The 20022-nt window shown below is 41.3% G+C and overlaps 2 long non-coding RNA genes across 6 annotated transcripts in view; both read right to left on the reverse strand.

Annotated features, from left to right (window-relative positions):
- Nucleotides 1-252: 252 nt before the first annotated feature.
- LOC144579194 (uncharacterized) lies at nucleotides 253-6402 on the reverse strand. Its single transcript, XR_013526218.1, has 3 exons — nucleotides 5229-6402; nucleotides 929-1062; nucleotides 253-556 (listed from the first exon to the last, which is right to left on the reverse strand). It is a non-coding gene; the product is annotated as an uncharacterized LOC144579194 (long non-coding RNA).
- Nucleotides 6403-10499: 4097 nt separating this feature from the next.
- LOC128928056 (uncharacterized) overlaps nucleotides 10500-20022 on the reverse strand; it is a 119074-nt gene continuing 109551 nt past the window's right edge. For 4 of the 5 annotated variants that reach the window (XR_013526205.1, XR_013526197.1, XR_013526206.1 and 1 more), the window contains 2 exons: nucleotides 14678-14913; nucleotides 10500-11335 (listed from right to left, as the gene is read on the reverse strand). This is a non-coding gene — a long non-coding RNA (uncharacterized LOC128928056). Of the gene's footprint in view, nucleotides 11336-14677; nucleotides 14914-20022 lie in introns of those variants that run through there. The other variant, XR_013526200.1, reaches the window with a different exon arrangement.

Below are 20022 nucleotides of genomic sequence, written 5' to 3' on the forward strand. Positions count from 1 at the left end.
GCTCCTGGGCTGTCCTGTACCAGTAGTGGGACCAGACAAGAAAGCTTGTCACCTTTGATTACTCACCCTATTCTAGTGCTAAAGAAACAAGATGTGAAGAATGGCCTCTCAAGAACATTTGATCCAGCCTGCAAAATCACTGAAACTTTAACCCTTCCCTGCTGGAAAGTCATGTATGGTCCTCAGGGGTGTTTTCTATGGAATGTCATTCTCAATCAATGGCCTACACAGAGACACTGAAACATTTCAGACTCCACAGGAAAACCATCCTTTATTAAGACTAGACAGATCGTGGACAGAACTAACTTCACAGAATTTTCCTTTGGCAGTGCACTATAGTCAGAACATTGGACTGGGCAACAAGAAATCTGGTTTCTGAGCTTGGCTTGTCCTCTACTAGCTGTGTGTGCCACCCTTCTTCCATCTGTCCAATCAAGAAGTTGGAGAGAATGGGATCTAGTGTCCTTCCAGATCTGAGGTTCCCTATATAGCATAGCTGCAGAGATCCAGGGCTTCAAGTTGCACAGACATGGTTTGATCTCAGCTCCAACGTGTCCTGGCAAGATACCACAGTTTTTGAGTTCATAAGCAAGATAGGAATGATGAGAATACACAATATATAAGAATATTTTAAGGATTAAACAAGATAATTCAATCACAGTACTTAGCTCTGTGGTTGCCCTAAAGAAATAATTTAACAAATTGTAAAACTATATGTATAATTGCTTATAGGATCTGTTTAACTATTGATCACTTCCAATAAATGTATAAACAAGACTATTCTAAAGTGGGTTGTGTAATAAAGACATTGAACTTGCTAAGAAAGATTTGAGAATTTTCATTTCTGCAGATGCTCTCACATTACTGCATCAGAAAATGCACAGAGAAAAATAAACAAGTAGAGAAAACAACTAAGCAAGAACCAGACCCTCTAGGCTGGGCAGTACAAGGGCCCTATAGCTTTGATGGGTGTACACAGCCCCAGTCCATTCAGCATTCTCATCTATTGCCAGTCTGCACAAATCACGGAAGCAACTTGTAGAAACTCCATTTACAGTCAACCTGCATAGAAAAGCCAAAGGGAAGAGTCAATGCAATTAACCCAGAGTGAAATCCTGCTTCTAAAAAATTTTCCCACTCTATTCTTGGATTTATAGTACAAGGTTTTCACTGTAATGGCTCTTGTAAATTAATTGCAGACACAATTGTCTACGGGCATTCTCAGATTAAGTGGCAAGTAGTTAATTGCACCCCAAATTAGCCAATTCTGCCCATAATCAACCATTTGAAGACAATTACTTGCATGCATAATATTTGCACCTGCAACTAATTGGAGACCCTTATATTGTTCGTGGAATAAATAAATAAATAAATAAATAATAACAGCAGAAGAACCAGGGGCTACTCTGAACATGTAGTCTTTTGTAGCTTGAGGTTCTGGAGAGCTGGTAAGGGGATAAAGCTTAGGAAAGCTCAACTGCATTACAGCTGCTTAAATGGAAAAGTAAGTTTTTCACTGCAGTTTTTAACTGATAAACAAAAATTATATATATCTATGGCATATAACATGATGTTTTAATGTAGGCATACACTGTAGAATGGCTAAATCAAGCTAATTAACATATGCTCTACCTCATGTATGTGTTATTATTTACTTGTGATTGGAAAAGCAATTTTGAATAATTCAGGATGAGCAAGGTTTACAAGACATTACGTTTTGCTTATTTTACCTTTTCCTCCTTCCTGTTACTAACATGAACAACTGGTACTTGAACTTAATGTTCTCATCACCTAATTTTACAATTTAAGTCATCCAAGGTTGGGAAATATTAAAGCCATCTCACATCTTAAAATAATGGTGTGCTTTAAAAGAAAGATTCTCTTATTTTTGCTACATTTCACCCATAGGCTAACTAAACTTGCTAGCCACAAAATAACAACAACAAGACAAAACAAACAAAAACAGATGCTCTTTCAAGCCTGTATAGCATCAGAACAGTAACCACACATGCATTATTATGTCATCTGCTGTCTGGTTGTGAACTAGCAAATCCTCTTTTCACTCTTAAAAAAGAAATGTAATAATAGTAACAATCATGGCAATATTAATGGCAATAATGACAATAACATCAATCGCCAAATAGTAAATACTCTGCCTTCACATAAGTAGCATAACTAAACTCACTTAAATTGTTACAACTATTCAAAGACATTTTATGCCCATTTTGTAAACTAAAAAATGGCTCAATGAAGCTACATAATTTTCTTAATGAAACACGTAATAAAGCATAGAGCTATAATTCAAACTTAGATAACTTTATTCACGTAAAATGCTGAACACAGTGCCTGAGACATAGTAGTTGCTGAAATTAGATTAGCCAAAATATTTACAATCCTATTAATTTCTCTTTATTCTCTTTAACTGCCATGTTGGGGATAAAACAGTACAACTAAGAATATGTACTGAGTGCTTATTATGTGCTAGTTACTAGTCTAAGTGCTTGACAAAGTGTCAACCAATTTAAACTCTGTAACAAGGGCATTTGACAGATACTATTATGATGTCCATTTTGGAGATGATAAAACCAAGGCAGAGAAATGTTAAATAATGTGCTCAAAGATACATAACTCGCAAAAGATCGAGATGGAAAATTCAAACACTGACATGACAGAAAGCCCGGACATAAATTCAGACATATATGATCAATGAATGGCACCTTGACTGAGGTGCCTAGATCACACAATGGGGAAGGATTGTCTCTTCAACAAATGGTGTCAAGAAAAATGAATATCCACACACAAAAAAATGAAACTGAATTCTTTTCTGAAACTATATACAAAAGTCAATGTAAAATGGATTAAAATTCTAAACCTGAAACACAAAACTATAACATTTCTAGAAAAAAAAAAAAAAAAAACGTGAGGAAAAACTCTATGACATTGGTTTTGGTGATGAGTTTTTGTAGACATGACCCCAAAAGCGTAGGCAAGGAAACGAACAACTGAGACGACGTCAAATTAAAAACTTTCTATGCAGAAAAGGATGTAATCAACACAATGGAAAGGAGGCTCACAGAGCAGGATCAGGTATTCACGAACCATTTATCCCGTTAGACACAAGCTCATATCCAAAACTTATAAGGAATGCATGGAACTCAATTGCAAAAAAATAAATAAATAAAATAACCCAACTGAAAAACAGAGTTATTTTCAGAATATAGATAAATGAGTAAATAATCAGAATAGATTTTTTCCAAGACATACAAATGGCCAGTGGGTAGATGAAGAGGTGTTCAGTATCACTCATCATCAGGGAAATGCAGACCAAAGCAATTGTAAGATGTCACTTCACATTTTGAGGACAACTATAATCAAAAAAGTCAAAAGAGAACAAATGTGGGCAAGTGTGTAGAGAGGAGGGAAACATTGTGCACTGCTGGTGAGACTGGTACAGTCTGAATTGGCAAAGCCATGAGGAAAAACAGCATGGAGGTTCCCCCCACAATTAAAATAGAATCACCAATTATTTTTCAATAAAGCAAAAAATAAAAAAATAAAAATTGAAAAAAAAACCAAACAACTAATGTGCCAGTTGTAAAAAATGTGTACTTAACTAATACACTATGTTTCCTCTTATAATCTGGACAGATGGAACTATGGAAATAGAACTACTATATTACTAGTAATGCCACTTCTGGGTACAAGTTTAAAGGAAATAAAATTACCATCTCGAAGATACATCTGCATTCCCATGTTCATTGCAGCAATATTCACAATAGCCAAGACTTGAAACAATGTAAGACATGTCCGCAGACTGATGAATGGGTAAAGAAATTGGGGGGTATGTATATATATATATATATATATATATATATATATATATATATATATATCTTTTTAAGGCTCAAAATGGTTTCTGGAACCATTTTTAGACTTACGAAAAGAAGAAAATTCTGCCATAAGCAGCAACATAGATGAACCTGGAGAGGACATTATGCTAAGTGAAATAAGCCAGGCCCAGAAAGACACCCATTGTATGATCTCAATTATATGCGGAATCTTAGAAAGTGGAACTCATAGAAACCAAGATAAAAAGCTGGTTATCAGGGTTCCAGAATGGAGGGAATGGGTAGGTGTTGGTCAAAGGTACAACCTTCCAGTTATAAGATGAAAAATTCTGAACAGCTCATGTACAGCATGAGGACGACCGTTATTAATAATGTATTGCATATCTAAAATTTACTAAGAAAGTAGATCGTAAGTATACGGATATGTTAATAAACTTTATTACAGAAATCATTTCCTGGTGTATACCTATATGAAAACATCACTTTATATACCTTAAAAATACACAATTTTTATTTGTCAGTTATTCCTCAATAAAGTGAAAGAAAAATAAAGTTGAAAAACAAATACTAACATTTTTTAAAAGTGTGTACTTAACACACTATGTTTCCTTTTATGACCTGGACAGATAAATTTGTCTGTAAAAATAGGCACATTTGTGCATATTTTCATGTGCATGTGTATGTGTGGACATGGATGTGATGAAGCCATGTGTTACGAATTAGTCAGTCGATTAAACACTGGCATGTACTAAACGCTTGTTTCTACAATGGTACAGAACCACTGGCAGTCGATTGGAACAAGGAGAGGGAGAAGGACTCTCTCTTTTCTGCCTGCACAGAAGCTAGAGCCCACTGGTAAAGGTTAGCCCTGGGAGGGGGTGCTCTCAGTGATGGTCAGAAAGCTGTCTGTAGAACCATCACGAAAGTTGCTGAAAAATGAAAGCGGGAGTGACGAGACACAGCTAAGCATCAGGGCAGCCAAGGCCAAGCCATATGGGGAGCAAAGAGAAGGCGTTCGGACAGGTGATCGCACTCCACAGCAGAGGGGATCAAGAAGGAGGAAATGAATGTCAAGACGAATTTACCATGCAGGGCAGGAAGGCTACAGGGTCTGTGAGCCCAGAGGCAGCTCTGTCTGGAACCGGTTCAATTCTGTGCCAGTCCTGTCCTTCTCACCAGGACCTGTGGGTGTTTATGGAAGCCGAATGGGCTTCCCACAAAAGCACTTTGTTTTATTGGGATGAAACTACACTATATTAAAAGCTGAAAAGTACTAAGGGTTGACTTTCTACCAGTGTAGAGAGGATTTAGGGATGCCAGTTAAACACGGCTTTGAAGATAAGTGAACAGACTTTATTCACAAGGAGTTGGGGCTTGTACCTTATTCACAAGGAGTTGGGGAACAGAGGAGGTGGGGCTTCCAGTGCCCAGTTCAGCAGATCACCACCAGGAAGGAACAGAACTCACACCAAACTCCCAGCAGTCAGGGAAAAAAAAAAATCAAAACTTTAAGTGGGAGAAGAGCATGTGCATTTCACTGTGTGACAATGAGAAGTCTTAAGGAATCCAGGACGTGCATGTGATTTTTCTCTAGAAATAAACCTTAAACATGGCATTGTCAATCAAGTCACTGATAAAAACTTTGAACAGGGCAAAACAAATGGTAGCCCACCCGACCAGACAGGTCTGTCGTCGGGCGGACAGAAATTCAGTGATCAAAACACTCAGAGATGTTTGTGACTTGCAGTCACACCCAAATCTGTCTTTAACTGGTATTTCCCCACCTTAGCTGCGCGTGACCGCCTTGCAGAATCGAGGGCTCCTGGACGTGCATGCCCCTTTCTCTATGCAGGCAGACCCCACACTCACATTTCTTCCAGTTACTAGCATAGCTCCTGATCAACAAAAAGTGACGTTAGCTTAGTTTGTGTTCTTCTTAGAGCTGTTTTGCCTAGTACCGTAATTTTTGTTTCTTTCTCCTTTTTAGGTCATCTGCTTGGTTAGCCATACGGTCCCTGCCCCCCGAGAGATGAATGTTACATGCAGCAGTCTTGACTTTTCCTTTTCTTCCTTTGTGACGTACGAGCAAAGCTAGTATCGCAGTACCTGATATTTACCAGGATTGCTTGGAGATTAACAGAACCAGATGCACGTCCCTTAGAGTCTTATAAGACGGGATGTTGAAAAGCCCACAGTGGGTAGCCGCTCTTCTTCTTTGCCCTTCCTTTGGGTCACAGCACAGTGATTTACCTTGTGGAGCTATCTTTTAATTGGCACAGAGTACAGACCCTCACCCACTGGAAGGACCCCTCATCTTGAAGAATTTGTACCTTCCGCATCCTGTCTTATTCCGATCAGGCAGCCCATCCGTACAAATTGCAAATGACCTTCATGGCATTTGCTGACTACACACCTGTTGGAGTTGGTGAGAGATACCTGGGTGACAGAGTTGTGGTCAACTGCTTTTTGGCCAGTTTTCTCCCCTAGGTCACTTCTTTAGATGCCTGTTGTCATATACATTTGCTCATGTCTCTCAAGCCCCCACTCTGTCTCCCTAGAATACTAACATGAAATGAATGAGAATTGGGGGATGAAGGAGGGCCCACCAGAGCATCTGTTTTACTGTCTGGCACCTTTCAATACCACCCGCCCCAAACGTGAATTGAAAGCTCGCTTCATAAAATTGGCAAGCACCCTGGCAAATAATGCTAGATCTTGTCTCCTTAAGGAGCCGCAGGGAAAGGCTACCAGGAACAGCGGCAGGGGGCAGGCAAAGGAGAAGAGGCAAGGAGGAATGGAAGCAGAGAGAGAAAAGTGACTGCGCTTAGGGCAGGCTTCTCATTTTCCCCAGAGACCCTCCACTTACCATTTCAGGTGTCACTATTCACAGAAACCTCTGGATTCCCTACCTCCCGGCAGTCCCTCTCCCTCCCTGCCCCTCCCTCCATCTTCTCCTCCCGCACAAAGGCCTCCGCCATACACCATGGAGCTTCCTGAATACCACGTGAGCATGAGCTCACAGATGCATAATTTACACAAACATGCATTCGCTGACTGATGCCTCTTTTTTTCAGAGTCCTACAAAAGCAAAGGGAAGAATTGCTTCCAGAATATGAGGCACAAATCAGTTGGCAGTGGCCCCAGTGGTATCGTGTGACTTGTGCCTTAATAACATTAAAATCTCTCTGCAGCCTCCATGGGGTTTGCTTCAAAGACACATGTCTCAAGCCGCTGCATCTCTTTAGAGCACGAGTCACACTGAGCCCTTCCTCAGGTTATTTGCAAGTGGCTCACCTTGCCCACTCTTCAAACATGACCTCATTGCCACCTGCCAGGCAGCAGCTTGGTGTGAAATGCTGTCTTATTATGTAGGAAGACAGTGTGATCTTAGAATATCTCATATCCAAACAGCCAGATTGAAAAGAGCAGATGGAAATAAGGGGGTGGGGAAGAGGTCAGGGTAGGAATGAAGGACTCACTTCTCATTGACTGAGCAGCTGTACCCACCCCACCATACACACAGTTCTAAAAACAGTTATTTTTAAAAAATGGAAGGGAACAAAAACTCACAAATCCATTAGTCAACGACAAATGAGTCTCATACCCAGAGGCGTTCCTTGTCTCAGAGTTGGCTGGAGATCGTTTTTCAACGTGGGAGCCACATCGCTGCACCTCGACTGCTTCTCGATAGGGAGGCTGGGCTTGCAGTGAGTCAAACACTGAAGACGTATTTCATCAAAACTGCACTGCTCTTTGACCAAGGTTCCTGGCGGTCAGGCCTTGGAGATGAAATATTAATGAATAAGGGAAGAGACAAAGAAAAAAACCTGCGGAGTGGGTTTAATATTTTGTTCTGAGATCATCCCTGTGAGGAATGAAAGACAAAACAGGTGTAAGCGAGCTTGTGGAATATATTTAAATTGTAAAGTGACAAAAAGAAACCAACTTTTGCCTAAGACAAGGACAGGACTTTAAACCACAGGTACGAGCATTTTCAAACCTAGGCTAAGAGGAATTAGAAGTAGTGCACTGTTCTATTAAATATTCCCAGGACAAACAAAACGAGGCATGGAGAAAGCCCATGGGAATAAAATGACAAATAAATTAAGATAACACTTTTATTGTGAGAAAACTCACTTTATATAGCATAAAACAAAATTCTGTCCATAAAACTTGACATTTAGAATCTTGTTTTGTGGCTGCAGCAGGGATGTGAAGACATACCTTAGATTTTTACTAATAAATAATAGAGAATCCAGTTACTTGAATAATGACACAGCTTGGACATAGTTGAATGCATGAACATTGACCAAAGGAAGAAAGCACATATGTCAAATTCAGAAACAACATTAGGGTCATAACAGTCATATATTTTTAATAAAATTGATTTATGGTGGCTTTTTCTATATAGGATTTAGAAAAACAAAATAATCTATGTTTTAGACTCACATGTATCTGGCAATAGCACACCTAAAAATGTCTAAGGTGTGGGTTACAGTAATTGCACACAAGTGCGGTACTTTGTGCTGAGAAAGTTCAATTCCGTGATTGAAGTGAGCCATCATAGAATCCCGCTCTAGGCGCATTTAAGGAATTATAAATTCAGCCCTAAATTTATAGTCCCTTGCCCTTCACAGACCATCACTTAGTCCCCGAGTGAAGCTGGAAGGGAAGAACAGAACTGCAAGCCTATTTCACACAGCGCTGTTTCCCTTTACCCTGCCATCTATGCGAAACATCTGTTGGTTTTACCAAGAGACGCACCTCAGAGGATGCAGGGCAGGCTTTGCAACTCATGAAACAAGGTGCCTAAGTTCTTGTGGTTTCTCAGACACCTTCAAGTTATACCGAAAGGTAAATGCAAGAGCAAATGTCACACCCACGTGAGGCTAAGCTCCGTGGTACTGAAGCAGGATCACGGTGCGCAGAGTCCTCTTCTCCAGCCAGCCTCTGCCTCCTCCTCACACCTCATCGTAACTGGCAGAGATAAAGTGTTAGAAGCTTTCTGACAATGGCTGGAAGGTTCCATCAGTAACCAGAAAGAAGTCATTGCTCTTCAGCATTTTTTGGTTTCAGAGCGTGGATCCGCCACACAGCTCCAGTCTGGCTTTCAGTAAAGAAGCCGGTTACATGAATTCAAATTAGCTTCAAGGAGAAGCTCAGTTAATGATAAAGTGAAGAACTGTGCTGGATTTTCCCCACCAAGGGCTGCTTCTCACACACAGCGCAGCGGGCTAGCTTCTGCTATACAACACCTTCCACCGCACTGGGGAAACCGTTTTACACGTAAGAGGCGACTTGCAAGACATTCAAAAGGGAACTAGTGGATGGATGCTACGGAGAAAGATACTGACTGGAGCCTGTGGAAGTAAGGCCAGAACCTAGCTGTTGAAACAGTTCCCCAGATTTTCACTCTGAGGACTGCTTATGTCACATTGACAGAGGCTTGACCTGAAACCAACGCCATTTCTGATGACTATTGCTACGCACGTGGCACGTGAGTGGAATCAAGGGGACGAAGGAATGAATCCTGAAGGTCCCCGTATGCTTGGAACCAAAGTGGTTGCGGACAGATCAAGCACACTGGGAAGAAATGGCTGAAAGGAAAAGTTGGGGCTTTTTCTTCTAGGTCACTCTTAGCAAACTGCACACTGGAGGCCAAAGCCAGCACATCACCCACCTTTGTAAGTGGAGTTTTACAGGACAGCAGCCATACCCATGGAGAGACATGTCTCCTACAGCTGACTTCAATTCACAGCACTGGCATTGAAAAGTTTCAACAAAGACCTTGTGTCCTGCAAAAACAAATGAATTTACTCTCTGGATCTTTATAGAAAGAGTTGGCCAACCTCTGCTAATGGGCAATGGACAGCTGTTATAATTTTCTATAAGGATATGACAGTTAATGAAAGAGGACAGAAATTAAGGAGTAAAATGTCAAGATCATTCAGAAATTTTCTTACTCAATAAATCTGGGATCTCTTAACTTCTTTATAAAGTCGCTTAACCACAAACCTGTATTAAATCACATGCCAGGTAGTCACTGGGTACTCTGTAATACTCTTCTGGTAGTTTTTTTTTTTTTTTTTCTGTGCAGAAGCTCTTAAATTTAATTAGATCTCATTTGCCCATTTTTGATTTTGTTGTGATTGCTTTTGGTGTCTTTATCATAAAATCTTTCCCAGTTCCTATGTCCAGAATGGTATTGTCTAGGATGTCTTCCAGGGTTTTTAAAGTTATGGGTTTTGCATTTAAATGCTTCATACATCTTGAGTTGATTTTTGTATATTATGTAAGGAAGGGGTCCAGTTTCAATTTTCTGCATATGGCTAGCCAGTTACTCCAGCATCATTGATTAAATAGGGAGTCCTTTTCCTATTGCTTGTTTTGGTCAACTTTGTGAAAGACCAGATGGTTGTAGGTTTGTAGCCTTATCTCCAGTCTCTCTATTCTGTCTTGTGTCTCTCCTTCTCTATTGGTCAATGTATCTGTTTTTGTACCAGTACCATGCTGTTTTGGTTACTGTAGCCCCATACTATAGTTTGAAGTCGAGTATATATTGAAGATGCATGCCTCTAGCTTTGCTCTTTTTGCTTAGAATTGCCTTGGCTAATTGTCCTTTTTTTTTTAAGTAGTTTTTTTCCAATTCTGTGAAGGATGCCATTGGTAGCTTGATAGAAATACCACTGAATCTGTAAATTGCTTTGGGCAGTAGGGCCATTTTAATGACACACTGGTGGGGGTGGCAAGGGACCCCGGGGGAAGGTCCCACTGAGTGAGGAGGAATGGGATTGGGGACACACATACAAAAGCAGTCTGCATGCTTTGCAGAGCAACTGTGGGTATGTTGGGGGTCTGCTCCAGCCCCTCGTAGCCTCAAACTCTCCAAAGCTTGAAGGCAGCAATGGCTGAAGCTGTGAAACAGCAATGATGGTAGCCCACCCATCCTTCTGGGAGCTCCATCCCAGGGAGGTTTGGGACTGCTACCTGCTGGAAAACACACCAGTCGGAATGGTTGTGTACCTCAGCTTGGAAATTTGGCCCAGCAAAGAGCAATGGGATCTGAGACCCACATGAAAAGCAGTCTGGCCGCCTCTTTGTAGAGCTGCTGTGCTGTGCAAGGAACTGCTCCAGTTGCTGCTCACCCTAGAGTCCCCAGAGCCTGAAGGCAACAACCTCCAAACAGCAAAGGTGGTGGCCTGTGCCTCCTTCTGGGAGTCCCCTCTCAGCGAGGTGGAACGCTGCTATCTGTGCCTGGCTGAAGTTCCATGCAGGTGAGTCTTATGCTGGAGATGCCTTGGAAGCGGGGCCTGGAGACCAAGGCTGCTCTGCCCCCTGGATTTCCTGGGGTACAGATGGGAGTCTAACCTCCCGCTTTGCCAGAGTTGCTGCTGGGTTTGCAGAGGAAGCCTGGACTTCTTAAGCTCCTGGGGCTCCTGGTGGAGTGGGTTCATGAGGGGATCTCCTGAGGTGAGGTTTTCAGAGACCTGTGGGAGAAGCATGGGTTCTCAGGGTTACTCACTCACTCACTGCTTTCCTGAGAAGAGGAAGCATCCCTGGCTCCATGTCACTCTCAGGTGAGCTGTTGCCCTGCCTTGCTTTTCTTTGTTCTCTGTGGGTTATTTTCTTGATGAATTCCAATGCATGTACCTGGGTGCTTCAGTATTTATTAATATTGCCCTTTCCATTTCTCTCAGTGAGAGCAGCACACACTAGCTGTCTTAATCAGCCATCTTGAGAAGAGTTAATTCCTGTAACAAAGTGCCAAGCAGCAGCTCCCACATTATTCTCCAAATTGCCAGGGTTTTGTACTGTTTACACAGGAACTTTCTATATCTTTACCCAGAAAAGTGAGCAAGGGAGAGTTTCCGGATCTTGGTAGTAGGAATACTATTAGTCTTCACAGACCTACGGATGTTCATTCACTACCGAAGTAGTACTGACGAGGTTATACAGAAAACTGGGCTTGACTACTTATATAGAAAGTTTGATCATCCATTAAGAAGTACAAAACCAGGCTTTAAATAAAGAATTTCTTAATTAAAAAATGCAACAGTTTTAAATTAGATGGTATACTACTGTGAATTACTAGCAAAAACCAAAGGAACTGATTTGCCACTTGGATTTGGAGAAATCTCTTTTCATTCTGTGACATTAGGAACTTCTATTACTGTCAGAGGAAATTATGAAGGTGTGCAGGAAGGAGAATGAGGCTCTGGTTGAGAAATGTGTCCCCCAAGTGCAACAAGTCTTTGCTTTCAGAATGCTGCCTCACTCCCATCCTAACCTTGCCTGCGGTATCCCAGGAGACTACCTCTCTGAAGCTACCTCACCAGAGAGTCAACCTTTTAGTTGGGGGAGATGGAAACCAGCTGCCATGTGTCCTGAAGAAAGTGATTTTCCCCTTTTGTAGATGTCTGAACACTATTCCTGTCTCAGCTCAGTACCACAAGCAGGTGTTCCAAGAAATCCTGTGTCTCTAGTTTTTCAGCCTTTTCAAGTTTCAATCATGGGAATAAAATTGCTTCCAAGTGGTGACTGTCTCTACTCCCCCTTTCTTCTTTGCTAAGCCAGCTGTGACTTCTTTCTTCACTTTTCAACTTCCAGAATTATATAGTAACCTCGTATTTCCTTTATTATTCTGTTCTCTTTGCATTTGTATACAATGATACAAAAGTTGACCTTGCTGTCATTGTAGCACAGTATTACTAGAGAAGCAGAGATAAATCCACCATGTACATATTAATCTGTTCTCACGTTGCTAATAGAAAGACATACCTGAGACTGGGCAATTTATAAAGAAAAAGAGGTTGAATAAACTCACAGTTTTACATAGCTAGGGAGGCCTCACAATCATGGCGGGAGGTGACAGAAGAGCAAAGGCATGTCTTACATGGTGGTAGGCAAGAAAGCATGCGTAGGGGAATTCTCCTTTATAAAACCATCAGATCTCCTAAGACAAGCTCACTATGAGGAGAACAGCCTGGGAAAGACCTGCTCCCATGATTCAATTACGTCCCATTGGGTCCCTCCCAGGACTCATGGGAATTATGAGAGCTACAATTCAAGAGGAGATTTGGGTGGGGACACAGCTAAACCATATCAGTGTGCAAGGTGAAGTTTGTGACTTATTTCTGCTTAGTTTTATGGAATTAGACTGGACTGTGTCACTATGGAAACTTCCTTTACTTTTGACCTCTTGTTTCATGCCAGTCTGTTCAGCACAGTCTCTAAGCCATGGGTAGAGAGCCTCTTTAGCTCATCTAACTGATCCACAATGAGAACTGAATGAATGAGCTGTGAAAGCAGCCATCACCTCAAATGAGTACAGACGATGCTAGAAATAAAATGCTAGAGATAAATAAAATCTATAGATGCTAGAAATAAAAGATTTAAGTGTTCTCTGTCAATACAGTAAATAAGTTTGAGAATGAGAAAACAGTTTTTAAAAATATTGCTTTTTTTTTTTTTTGAGACCGAGTTTCGCTCTTGTTACCCAGGCTGGAGTGCAATGGTGCAATCTCGGCTCACCGCAACCTCCGCCTCCTGGGTTCAGACAATTCTCCTGCCTCAGCCTCCTGAGTAGCTGGGATTACAGGCACGCGCCACCATGCCCAGCTAATTTTTTGTATTTTTAGTAGAGACGGGGTTTCACCATGTTGACCAGGATGGTCTCGATCTGTTGACCTCGTGATCCACCCGCCTCGGCCTCCCAAAGTGCTGGGATTACAGGCGTGAGCCACCACGCCCGGCCAAAAAATATTGCTTTTTAAGCAAAGTTTTGTGGTCATTAGACCTGGATTAAGATTCAAACTTTACCAAATGCTTCCTAGGTCACTTGTAAGAGACTTTGAAGCCTCATTTGTTTTTCACTATAAAATGGGGATTTTGTGAACAAAAATCGAGATAGCAAGTGTTCAGTGTTCAGTACTGTGTTTGGCAGGTAAGTGATTCTCAAAAGTATTAGGTCCATTTTTACACCCTCATGTGTCCAGCCTTCCTAATGAGGAATAATTTATGTCTGAAAAAATACATATTTTTTATTTAAATTAAACCTGAATTAGTTCTATAACTGTTCTAGCCTCCGAAATTTGGGGACAATGACTTTTCTGTTGTTCTTGCTTTAGATTCTATTCAATTCCTTGGGCAGAACTTTTGAAAACTTAAAATAGTTTATCATATTCCTTATAGAGTAACACGGGTACATTTCAGCACACAGGCTGTTGTCAGAGAGATTAGAAAATTAAATTTTCCCAAAACTGCAAATGAACCAAACCTGACAAACATGGTTCTGAACAAAGCCCGTTGCAGTGATACAGTTCCAGGAAAAACTGCACAGACTACATTTTCAAAAACTCATTTCATGGCTGATTTCACGGTGAGGAAGATGAGGTACAATATAAGCTTGAAACATCTTTTCATACCAGAAAGAGTATATATTCTGTACACTATTTCCATATAGATAAAATATATAAAAACTGTGTGTTTCTGGCTTCATCATTCACCAACTCCAAGACCTGGAGAATGTCACCTCCCGTAAGGTTTCCATCTTTGTAGGTGTACGGTTGGGTTGATCGCAACCCCTCCCTCATGTTGTTGTCGTGAAGATTGTGTGAGATTCGGTACATGGACATGTGGATCTCATAACTGATCATTGTTATCATAACCCAGAATTTATCTTGTGATCAAGGTTCTATGTCGGGGGTGGCATATGACCAGCTTTACTTTTCTGAGCATTAGTCGTCATCAAGAACATGTCTTTTTACTTCTCCGTATAGTCCTATTCTCTAGCAAAGCCACTGCCATTACCCCGTGCTCCAGCCACTCACCTGCCGGGCAGCTTGCCCTTCTTCGTCCTCTTAGGAGGGCATTTTCCTGCCATGTCTGGGAAAGGACCTGCTAAGTCGAAGCTGAACACCAGCCACAGAGAGCCAGTGTGTGGCTTGGGAAGGCTGTTGTTCTCAGGAAGAATGACTTTTTGCGTGTCGTTGAGAAGCATCAGATAATCATTTGAGTTGAGATGAGAGGCACTGTGAGCTTTCACAAAGAGAGAAAAGCCAAGAACCTAAGAAGTAATGTGGAACACAGAGAAATTCAGATTTATATTCAAATTATTAATATCATCCTGCTCCTAATGAATAGAATGTGCTTTCTCTAGTCGGCACTAGTTTATGCTACCAGATGGTGACTCAGGTGCTTGAACAGGAAAACCCAATGCTCACGTGAATCACCACCATTTACAAAGAGGAATGAGAACCAAGAGCCGAGGCTTTTGGATGAAGAATGAGACCAGAAACGGGAACAAAGAATTAACAAGGTGGAAGTGGCTTCTTTGAGTAGCAGCAAAAGCGACTCGGAAAAAGCCAGTTTTTCAACCTTTCCCCCAAACTGCCCCAGGTTAAGTTGTTTTATTTTCTTAACAAAAGCAAATATTTTAAATACAGCAGAGAGAAAAGGAATAATTACTGATTAAAGGCTCTAAGAACACGTTTCATAGGAAAGTTACATTTCAGTGTGATGTTAGACCCTCTGAGCCAGTCATAGCAGCAATCTTTCTAAGAAATAAATTTGGGTCACGAAAAATACCGTTCTGACTCTAATTCAAAAAAAATGAAGACAAATTTTCATTCATTTTTCATCCAAATCCTTTGGGCCCCTCACATTATTTGCTACCTGCCAAGTACCGGACACTTGGATTCCCCAATGACAGCCTCTCCCTTGCCCTCACTCAAATACAGGGGGGAAAAAATGAGGAAAATCAAAATTCTGTCTTCCGTAAATAGTTTTATTTCCAAATAAACTTTCTCTGTACTTCATTTCTCACAGAAACACCTACTAGGCCGTGTGTTTACAAAGCCGTGACTATCTTCACCTTCATTCGGAGTAATTTTGGAGCAATCTCGTGTCACATCCTTGCCTTTCCGGGAGGCACCTAAGGAAGTCCTCTGGACTCCTTTTAGTCAAAAAGATCATTCACATTTGTAAGAAGTCTCTGCATTTCTTCTTTGGTCTCTGATACCCCTGTCCCAACAACTTGTAATTACTTTGCCTTTGAAGAATGAGAAAAGCTGCTGTTCACAGCACAGTCTCTTTTTTTTTTCTGGGTCACTACCAGGCATCTCTCTCTGTCTCATTTATAAAAAAACAGAATGGCTTCTAATTAAATTCCATATTTTTTAGACTATTCTATTGAGTAAACTGATAGAGATGTTATCAGTGGGCCTGCTGTCATGTTTGATCAAGTTCTTTACAGAGCCACATCATCTCTCATGAAACCTGCTTGAACGGTATAGTTCAGAGAAATCTTTGAACAGCATAGTTCTGTTTTCTAGAATCAAGAGGGGTAGTGGAGGTTGGGGGGATTGCTTGAGAGGCTCCTGTTACTCATGTGGAGTGATGCTTAAATGGTTTGTTTTAGGGAAAAAAATATACTTCTTCTCCTCTTTTACTGTTTCACTATAAAATCCCACTGAGGGTACAAAATGGAATCTATTTTCACTTATTACTAGGGAGAAAAAAAGGAAGCACTTCAAAATCTCACTTTAAAATCTGAAATTTTTTGATGCCAGCTATTTGCAGGGGACCATCCCAAATATCCTTCATGAATTACCTCATTCGATGCCTATGACAATGCAAGGTATTAATTCCACTTTGGAGGTGAGGAGACGGAGGGCTGGGCAGACTCGCTCAAGGTCACACAGCACAGATGCCTCTGAGCGTAAGAGGGGAAGAGGGAAAGGAGGAAGAGGAAATATAGCAGCTCTGTGTGGAGATGAAGTTCTGTGTATTTATATCAGTTAGGGCTTTCACAGGAAGCATACCTCCAATAGGAGAATTCAGTACAATTTATTTACCAAGGGAGTAACTACCAATGTTTGGGTGGCTACAGGGGCATGGGGCTCCTTGAAGCTGAGCTTTCTTCACCCTTCCTAAACCTCAAGGAAGAGGATGGGGGAGAGAGGCCTGCAGGGTCACAGAGTGATGGAGAACAACATGTTTGAAAAGATGAATGACCTTCAGTCTGAGCAAGCAGCCACTCTGAGGCCACCATGCTGGTATAAAGCCAAGACCTCCCTCTCCCCCACTAGCCCATCGGCAGAACTTTGCTGCAGTCCACAGGACATGGAAATCCTGCTCACTCCACCCTGAGTCAGCCTCTTGGGCAGCACGTGATGGGTACAGGAGCCCAAGGTCTATGCCCCTTTTCACCCAGAGCTTCACTGCTCCCCTTGAGTTTAAGCCATTCTTCACTCCCTGCCTTCTGCCTTGTAGCTCCTGTTCCTTTCACGTGGGGCTCCTTGTCTCTCTTGGTCTTATTTAGAGGAACACAGCTAACCTGGAATGATGACAGCAAAAGGGGCCTGTTTCCAGGGCATGTTCAGTGGAGCTAAATCTGAAGGGGCAACATGGGGAGACTGAAGCATGATGGGCTGAGAGGGGGCAGGCCCTGGAGTCTATCACAGTCGACCTTGTTTGGATATTTGACACTTGAATAAAATCCTGGGCCATTGGTTCTTGCTTTTGGCCATAGATATTACTACCATTCCCCCATAAATAGAACGTTTTCGGTGGGCATTCAGGAGGCTGTCCCACACTTATTTTCTCCTCCACGTAGTCATTATTTTATTCATTTATCCATTCAGTCACCACATGTTATGAGCGTGTATCAACTTAGTATCTGCACAAAGATCATTGAAATATGATCTGTCTTTAAAGCATTTGCAGGCTACAAAGATAATTTTAATGATCCTCACAAATCGTTGTAATTTATTTTTAAAAGTGGGAAAAACCCATGTAAATGGGATAGATAAAATGTATTAACTGCTGAAAATACAAGGAGGTTATTTTTTTAAACCTCACTTCGGAAGTTCAAGGTTCAAGTTCTTCTCTTGTGGAGAATTGTGTGGCACCAACTTCCCAGAAACCTGGGGTAATTCTGCCCTAGACTTAGCTGTTGACTCTGAACTCCTCTAGAAAGTGATGTTCTGACGGACACAGAGTCTGATATCAGATGATAGAGTGACTTATTCCATTCATGAGCTGGTTCTTGTGTTTAGGTCTGCTTTCACCAATGAAATACTCAATGATATTTCAGTCTGAGGCTTCATTCTGGCTCCTGTATTCTTGCAGCGACTGGATGGGTTTCAGTCAGTCAATGGTGGACCAGAGATGGTGTCAGCTGCTGATGAGGAGTAGGAGACTTCAGCAACTTAAGTGATGTCCAGGTGCCCCACAGTAAGCCCAGACTAAGACAGGGCCCCAGGCCCCAGTGCACACTCCATCATCCCACCCTGGCACAAAACTAGATAAGATGAAGCTGGATACAGGAAAGCTAATCTTCCCTCTGATTAAGACAAGTTCATAATGAAAATTGATGCCTCATGGTTTCTAGGCTCTGTCCCTTCTCTTCCTCCCTTAAAACCTCCAGGAAAATACTCACTGCATTTGAGAAATGTGTGTCTGCATGTCTGCTTTTCTTATTCTCTTGCGAGCCTTTTTGTTAATGACTGGGCTTATCATGCCGAGAATGCCTCTATCTTTCAGAGTTTGGTTCCTTTATCTCTGAGATTTTATGCCAACATCCACTTCCCTGATACAGGTCTGACTTTCTCCTAGACTGCCCCCAATTCTAAAAAAAAATTGTAAATGTATAAATAAGAATCTGTGTCTTATTTATGCTTGTATCTTTAGGGGAAAACTGCCTGATATGTCAAGGAAATCTATTAAATGCTCATTGAGATAATGCTTGCACTTTCCTTTTTTGAAAAAAGTTTCTTTCCTTTTTTTTTTATATGAGACAGAGTTTAACTCCATCACTAGGCACCAGGCTGGAGTGCACGATCAGCCTGCAGTGGCACGATCTCGGCTCGCTGCAACCTCCGCCTCCCGGAATCAAGCATTCTCCTGCCTCAGCCTCCCATGTAGCTGGGACTACAGGTGTGCACCACCACGCCCAGCTGATTTTTTTTCTATTTTTAGTAGAGATGGGGTTTCACCATGCTGGCCAGGATGGTCTCGATCTCTTGACCTCGCAATCCGCCTGCCTCAGCCTCCCAGAGTGCTGGGATTACAGACGTGAGCTACCGCGCCCAGCCCGTGCTTTCCTTTTTAAAAAATAATACTCACAAAACTTTAGTGACTAAACCCACAGCAAAAACTGTTAAATGCTCTTACTGGATGCCCCTTTCACAGACAATTTCTACTAAGATCTTGTGAGAATATTAGATCAATTCCCATTTTACAGATGAGGAAATAGATAACCCCTTGAGAAGGCAAAATTATTATCTTCATTATTTCATATGATGAAACTGAAGCACAGAGATGTTAAGTAAATTGTCCAAGCTCACAAAGCCTTTAATGAGAAGCCAGGATATGAAGACAGTGAGTCTGACTTTTAGACTCAAATCCTAATGACTACATTGTACTGTCTTTAATGCCACACCAAAGACTCAGGGATAGCCAGGGACAGTGAGATTTTCCTTTTGTTAATGACTGGGCTTATGATTCTGAGAATGTCTCCATCTTTCAGGGTCTGGTTTCCTTATCCCTGAGATATTATACCAACATCCACTTCGCTAATACAGTTCTGACTTTCTCCTAGACTGCCCCCAATCTTACATAAAAAAACAGAAATGTATAAGCCACTCTTTGGCTTTCAAAATGTCAGAATCTCAATGGAAGCATTTTATCCTCTACCATTATTCATATACTAAGCAACTGAGCACGATTTGTCCAGCCCTGGGCTCCAGAAAAAATAGTTTTTCAGTGTTTGAGACTCAGAGTAATATTGAGGGAAAAACTGAGGGTATAAAAGTGTCTTTGTTTTACTGCTTGATATCTGTGTGACCTTGGGTACTTCATGTCAGTTCTATGCATTTGATATTCATCATCTGCAAAATAATAGCAGTGACAACAATAATAATTATCAATGAATTATTTAAAAAATGAGCATATGATACACAGCTTTTATAAATAATAACCAATTAAATGCTGACATATGATTACTATTCATACAGATTCAGTTAGTTCAACCATGACAAAAAAAGAACACAGACAAAACTCCAAAGGTTTAACTGAGTAAGTAACCTAAGTAATGGCTGGAAGTGTCTATCCTCAGATTGTTCTCTTACTGGTCAATGGGCAGATATGGCATTAAGATGACATAGGAGAAAGA

Source organism: Callithrix jacchus, chromosome 14 (genome assembly GCF_049354715.1).
Source record: "Callithrix jacchus isolate 240 chromosome 14, calJac240_pri, whole genome shotgun sequence".
Classification (NCBI taxonomy): Eukaryota; Metazoa; Chordata; class Mammalia; order Primates; family Cebidae; genus Callithrix; species Callithrix jacchus.